Genomic DNA, 7,097 nt, shown 5'->3' with positions numbered 1-7,097 from the left:
TCCAAACGGTAGGGTTGCATCTTAAGATATACCATATCCCCAACTTCGAGTACTCGCTCAGTTCGTTTGCGATCTGCATATTTCTTCATGCGGGCCTGTGCAGTTGTTAAATTGGTTTTCAGGTGCTGGAGGAGTGCATCTCTGTCAGAGTAAAACTGCTGAGCTTCTGTTGACATGTTGTCAGGTAAAATGTTCTCGCAAATGTTGGGAGGTGGATATCCATAAGCTTCTTCAAATGGTGTTTTCTGGAGGGAAGAGTGGTATGATGTGTTATATCAGTACTCGGCCATAGACAGGTGATGTGCCCACTTCTTGGGCTGAGTAGATGTCAGGCAACGAAGATAGTTCTCAATGCATTGGTTCACACGCTCCGTTTGGCCATCGGACTGCGGGTGGTATGCAGAACTGTATCGCAGTTCAGTGCCCATACCTTTGAAGATTTCTTGCCAGAGCTGACTAGTGAAAATGCAATCTCTGTCAGAGACAATGGCGACTGGAGGGCCATGTAGTTTCAGTACATTATCTATGAATGCAGTGGCAACTGTGTGAACAGTGTATGGATGAGAGAGAGGGATGAAGTGAGCAAACTTGGATAATATGTCAACCACCACAAAGATTACTTCCTTTCCTTGTGATTTAGGTAGGCCCTCAATAAAATCCATACTGATGTGTGTCCAGACCATATCAAGCAGTTGGAGAGGGTCCAAATATCCTAGATAAGGGCAGTTCTCTCCTTTGTTTTTCTAACAGACAGGACATGCAGATACAAAGTTGTCCACCTCTTGCTTGAGACCAGGCTAGTAGAAGATTTGCTTGATCCTGTGATAGGTAGCTTTCCCGCCTGAGTGGCCTCCCAAAGCAGAAGCATGTAGGGCAGACAGTAGTTTCTTCCTCAGAGCTAAATCCTTGCCCACATATATTCTTCCTTTGTTCCTGATAATTCCAGAGTGTAATCTGTTCTGGTTTACTGAATGATCAGGGGACAGTAATAACTTTTCTAGAAGAGACTGGCAAGTGCTGTCATTGGCATAGGACTCCTCTACTGCAGAAATCCATTGAGGAGTGACCAGTGATATAGCCATGATTATGTTTTTTCTTGAAAGGGCATCAGCCACTGTGTTTTCCTTGCCCTTTTTGTACTGCAGAGTAAAGTTAAACTCTAGGAGCTTCAACATCAGCTTGTGTTGTATGCTAGTGTTGATCTTTTGGTCTGTCATAAACTGCAGACTCTGGTGGTCTATTTTTATGATGAGATTATTGCCCAGGAAATAATGTCTCCATTTTTTCAATGCAGCTAGAATTGCTAGGGCTTCCTTTTCATAAGTGGACAGGGCAGCATTCTTTGGACAGAGGGTGGAGCTGTAGTATGCTATGGGCTTTCCTTGCTGCATCATGACTGCTCCTATCCCAATACCTGAAGCATCTGTTTCTAGGACAAAGGGCTCAGTGAAGTTTGGTAGGGCCAGCACTGGGGCATTTGTCATAGCTTGTTTCAGTTGTTGAAAAGCACTGGTTTGTTTATCTATCCAGGAGAAACTGTCTTTCTTGAGCAGGTCATGCAGAGGTCTTGCAATAGTGCCAAAATTTCTAACAAATCTTCTATAGTAGCCACAGAGGCCCAAGAATCCTCTGAGTTGTTTAGGAGTGGTGGGGGTTGGCCATTCAGCTACTGCTGCTACTTTAGAGGGGTCAGTAGAAACTCCTTCTGCATTTATAACATGGCCCAAGTAATCCACTTGTGTCACTTCAAAAACACACTTAGAGAGTTTGGCATATAGTTGGTGTTCTTTCAGTAACTGTAACACTATTTGCAGGTGTTCCAAGTGTTCTGACAAGGATTTACTAAAGATGAGGATATCATCAAAGAAAACCAGCACAAACTTCCTTAAATATGGGCCAAAGATGCTGTTCATGAGGGCTTGAAATGTTCCAGGTGTATTTGCAAGTCCAAAAGGCATAACTAAGAACTCATAGTGCCCAAAGTAGGTTCTAAATGCAGTTTTGGGTATATCATTTTCATCCATTCTCACTTGATGATACCCAGATCTGAGGTCCAACTTGGTGAAGTAAGATGCTCCATGTAATTCATCTAGCAAATCTTCAATTACTGGAATTGGGAACTTGTTCTTTATTGTTGCTTCATTCAATTTTCTGTAGTCTATGCACATCCTCCAAGTACCATCCTTTTTCATTACTAGAATTGCTGGAGAGGAGTAGGGACTCTCACTAGCCCTGATGATTTTATCCCTGAGCATTGCATCAATTTGCCTTTCCAATTCATTTTTCTGCATGTGAGGTACTCTGTAGGGCCTGGAGTTAGGAGGGATTGCTTTTTCTTTCAGTGGTATTTTGTGATCATGTGATCTTTTAGGGGGCAAACCCTTTGGTTCTTGGAATACTTCAGAGAATTTCTGCAGAACTTCTTCCACCGGCTAAGGAACTATGTGTTTCTCTGGATTAGTCATGGTGGTGTCTCTGATGAGTTGTAGTACATAGCCTGGAGCTCCTGAGGAAAGAAGTTTGTTCACTTCTGTAGCCTCAATATGAGTAGCTTCAGATAAAGTGTCACAGGCCTTAATTGTAATAGGAGTGTCCTTGTTCTGCATCACTGTGATCTGTCTGGGGTTATAGTGAAAAGCAACAGGGCTATGCTTGGACATCCAGTCACTGCCTAGCACCATGTCATGTCCAGGGAGATCTAGCACTGTGAATTGCTGTTGGAACTTGGTACTGCCAGCAGTGAATGTGGTTGTGGGTATATATGAACCTGACCACAATGTTCCTCCCCCAGCAACAGTGACAGCTCTACTAGTGTCTTTAAGAATAGTGCAAGAAGTGGTCAGGGCAAACTTGAGGCTGATAAAGGTAGAGTTACTTCCAGAGTCTACTAGAGCAATGCCCTGTTTGCCCCCAATTTGCACTAGTATGGATATTGTGTTGACATTATCTGATTGCATTGCCTGTGCAGATATTGTCATGCAATGTTCTTCTGCTTGTGGTTGTTCTTCTACATCTTGTTCCTCTATTTCTTCCTGTTCTCTTTGTTGATCAGTAGGTTCCTCACCTGTCAAGACATTCAGAGCAGGGGCCAATTTGCACTTATGGCCATGAAACCAAGCATCTCCACATCTCCAGCATTTGCCAGGTTCTCTGGCTCTTTGGTTCACTATAGTTGGTTTGGGATCTGCCCCTTTTTCTGTTGCTGGGCTATATGTTTTGTGAAAACCAGTATAGCTTTTGCTTGTGCTTGTGTGGGCTTGAAAAGCTTTCTTTTCTGTTGTTCCCTTCTCCATATCGACTGCCAACCAGTAAGCTTCTGTGAGGGATTTAGGTCTCAGTGATCTAAGTTGAAACTTGATCTGTGAGCATAGCCCATTAACATAACATTTGACAAACCACTATTCATCCATGATTGGGTTGTCAGGTTGGATTTCTGCCATCAGTTCTTCGAATTGGTCAGTGTAGTCTGACACGTTCAAGGTGTTTTGCTTCAGGTTGTTGAATCGTTCAGTAAGTTCATAAGAGCTGGCAGATGAGAAATGGCGCATGATTTCTTCAGTGAACTGTGCCCAAGTTGGTTGCTTCTTGAGGATGCCCGAACTACGTAGCCACACATCGGCTCTGCCCACGACATATAATTGTGCCAAATTGACTCTGTATTCAACAGGGGCACCAGCCATTTGGAAGTACTTTTCACACTGTCGTATCCAGCCGGCTGGGTTGTCACCATCGAAACGAGGGAAATCCATTCGAGGTCCTTTTGTGATGCTTTTGAGGTACTGTGTATGCATGTCTTGATCATACTGCTTCTGAAAGTCATCCCAACTCTGACGAACACCGGGTGGCTGGAATCCATGAAATCCAGGAGTACGGGCAGTTTTGTACGCTGCGGTTGGTGTTCCATTGGCCGAGTGGATCTCGAAAACTGAGTTGTTTCCGAACCCCGGGGGAGCTGAGTGTCTGGGCACTTGGATGGGTGCCAGGTGGGGAGGGATTTTAGATGCAACTTGTCTAGTTTTCTCTTGTTCCAAGGCCAGTCATTTTCTTAGTTCTTCTGGCAGTTGCCTGACATCTGGTGCAACGGTTTCCTTGTTCGCTTGTTGATGTTCAGGAACTGGTTGGTCCGGAGGTGACGATGTCGAAGCCCCAGGAGCGGTTAATGCTTTCAGTACATCTGCCATGTTTGCGAGCTGAGTGTTTAACGAGGATACCGCCTTCTGAACCCCGTCCATCACTGAGACCATTGTGTCCTGCTTGAGGCCGATGGCGTGCACATCCTTGCGAAGATCATCGACTTCGCCGTGTAGCTCAGCGGTTTCTTCGCGGTGTTGGAGAAATCCGCCCTTCATGGCCATGAGTTTGGCGATTTCTGACTCGTCGAGACTAGCCTTGGCTCGCCCCATCTTGGCTGAGTAGTGCAGAGAGGAATTTTACCCGCGGAACTAGCCCGGGAACCGGATCTGAAAACTCAGCCCTGCCGCCGCCGCTGTAGATCGCCACCAAGAACAGGACGACACACCGCCGACCTGGGATTTTACCGAGTGAGCAATTTTCTCACACAACCAGTCAAGCTCGACGCGCTACCGACGAATGGGTCTACCGCCACCAGCGCCACCTACACCGCCGCCAACGCCACCAAAATTGTCACCGTTGACGAAAGAGGGAGGGAAGGGTGGGAGATCACCATCGCAGCTCCGATCTGCTGCATCGCCGAGGATAACCTACGCTCATGATACCAATTGTCACACCCCAGAGGAGATCGAGGCAGATTTCAACAGAAGGATCACAGATCTCACGAAGGAGAAAGGGGAAAGTAAGGATGAACTTGGGTTTGTATTGATATAAGATGTATGTTTGAGTAATGAAACGGTTCTCCCAATAATTGATTCCTTACAAGTCGAGGGGTGCAAGCTTTATAGCTCAGCTGGCATGCGGTGACGGCAACAGTGCAGTAAACGAAACGCTACAGGGAACGGTTGAAACGGTACAGTGAGACGACGAGCAATGTGAGCCGTCCGATCAGCAGTGCAGCGTAGATCTTGGCCGTTCGTTAACTGAAGAAGAGCGACACTTGTTAACTGAAGAAGCAGGCCTGACAGGGGTGTGCGTCACAGATGACACGACCGGGCCGCTCGGGATTCTGGCCTCCCAATGTTGTTGTTGGGTGGAAAATGATGTGATCGATGTAGCATCGCATTATCACGGGCCGGTGGCACGGTGGATGACACATGAAAGTCACACCGGAAATGATCAGGACAGAGACCTGTGTGCGGCATGGACGAGGAGCACCATCTCCATCGGGGACACAACAAGAGGAATGGTATGCATTTGTCGCCTTGGAATATGGTGGGCTCGGCGTGCATGACTTGCACTGCACTGGCATTTCCTTGCGCGCTCGCTGGCTGTGGTTGCAGGCCACTGACCCGAGTCGCCCTTGGCACCACCTCAAGGCGCCATGTGATGCCGAAACGTGACAGTTCTTCCGCGCATCCACTTCTTGGACTCTCGGCGATGGCAAGACTTGCCGCTTCTGGCGCGATTATTGGCTCGATGGGATGGCCATTTTTGAGCTCGTCCCTGATCTTCTTGCCATGGTGCCTAGGCGTCAGCGTCGCCACACCTTGGTCTCTGATGAGCTGCTCCAACATGCGTGGATCCAGGACATCCACGGCACTCTTGGCCCCGTCGAGGTTGTGCAATATGTCGATCTCGGGCGACGTCTCCAGGGCATCCATCCCGGCGACGCCCCAGATCAAATCCGCTGGAAGTGGACCGCCAGCAGGGAGTACTCTGCTAAATCTGGCTACAAGGCATTGTTCTTTGGATCTACCTATCCTCCTGCTTGGCACCTGATCTGGAAGAGTTGGTCCCCTTCGGGCAACAAGTTCTTTCTTTGGTTGGCTTCCCTCGACCGATGCTGGACGGCTGAGCGCTGCGCACGGCATGGACTTACGCACGATCCACATTGCACCCTGTGTTCCCAGGAGTTCGAGACCATTGACCACCGGGCTGCGCCTTCTCACGGATAACCTGGCACGCAATCCTCTCCTGGTGTCGATTGGTAATGCCGCCCATGCTCGACTCCACCACTTTCTTCGATTGGTGGTCTCAAGCTATGGCAGCCTCTCTGGATTGCCTTAGGAAAGGCCTCAACTCCATCATCGCCCTCACCGCGTTGAACATCTGGAAGCACAGGAACGCAGCCATCTTCGACGGCGCTCAACCTTCTACTGCCGGCCTGGTGCAACTGATTAAAGAGGAGGCGAGCAAATGGGCTGTGGCCGGTGCTAGAGGCCTAGGAAGAATTTTACCTGTAACCTGATGTTTTAAACTAGAGGCTGAGCATCCTCCTCTGCTGCTCGTGTTGCACCCTCCCGAACGCCATCTAGCGTACGTTCATGAGGACTGCACTCTGCATATCTATTTCTTTTCCCACCTATCAATGAAACGATACGCTGCTCAGTGTATTCACGAAAAAATCTCTGAACATCTCTATTCGCACCCTAAATGTCTAAACATATGTTGTCAGAGCGGCCAAGCGAATGCTTTCACCCGAGATGGCAGATCCCGGCTGCCCACCCTACTCCAGTGAGGTTCAGCCCATAGCTCCATCCGTTACAGAAGTTCGTCCCCTGGCTCACCTGGTTCGCTCCTCGTGATCGAGTGGATGCCTCGGTCTGGCGCTGGGCGCGTCACAAACGAGATCTGGCGGACCCGTTGCAGAGCCCACAACGCTGTTGAATCTACTGATGGATTCTCAAGGCGAATGTCGGGTGCGTGCTCGAGTGCATTCGCGACAGCAGGGAGCATGAGACTGCACCTTTTTTTGGTTCGTAGGTGGCGCGGCAAAAACAAATACCGTCTCAACCTTGAGTTGGCGGAGGATCTGGAGGCAAGGGGTTTTACCTAGGTTCGGGACGCATTGTGTATAATACCCTACTCCTATTTGTTTGGTGGATGAGTACAATATAGAGTGGTGCTGTGAGTCCCGGGAAGGAAGCATGCAGATTCTACTTAGTATCTGAGCCTATAGATTTCCACTAAGTTCTTCTCACTCTTTTCCTTCTTGCCCCCCAATACTCCTTTTATATGTTAAG

The sequence above is a fragment of the Triticum urartu genome, chromosome 3A (genome assembly GCF_056163025.1).
Source record: "Triticum urartu cultivar PI428250 chromosome 3A, HENAU_Tu73, whole genome shotgun sequence".
NCBI classification, from domain to species: domain Eukaryota; kingdom Viridiplantae; phylum Streptophyta; class Magnoliopsida; order Poales; family Poaceae; genus Triticum; species Triticum urartu.
The sequence above is the reverse complement of the archived record's forward strand: the minus strand, read 5'-3'. Positions refer to the sequence as shown.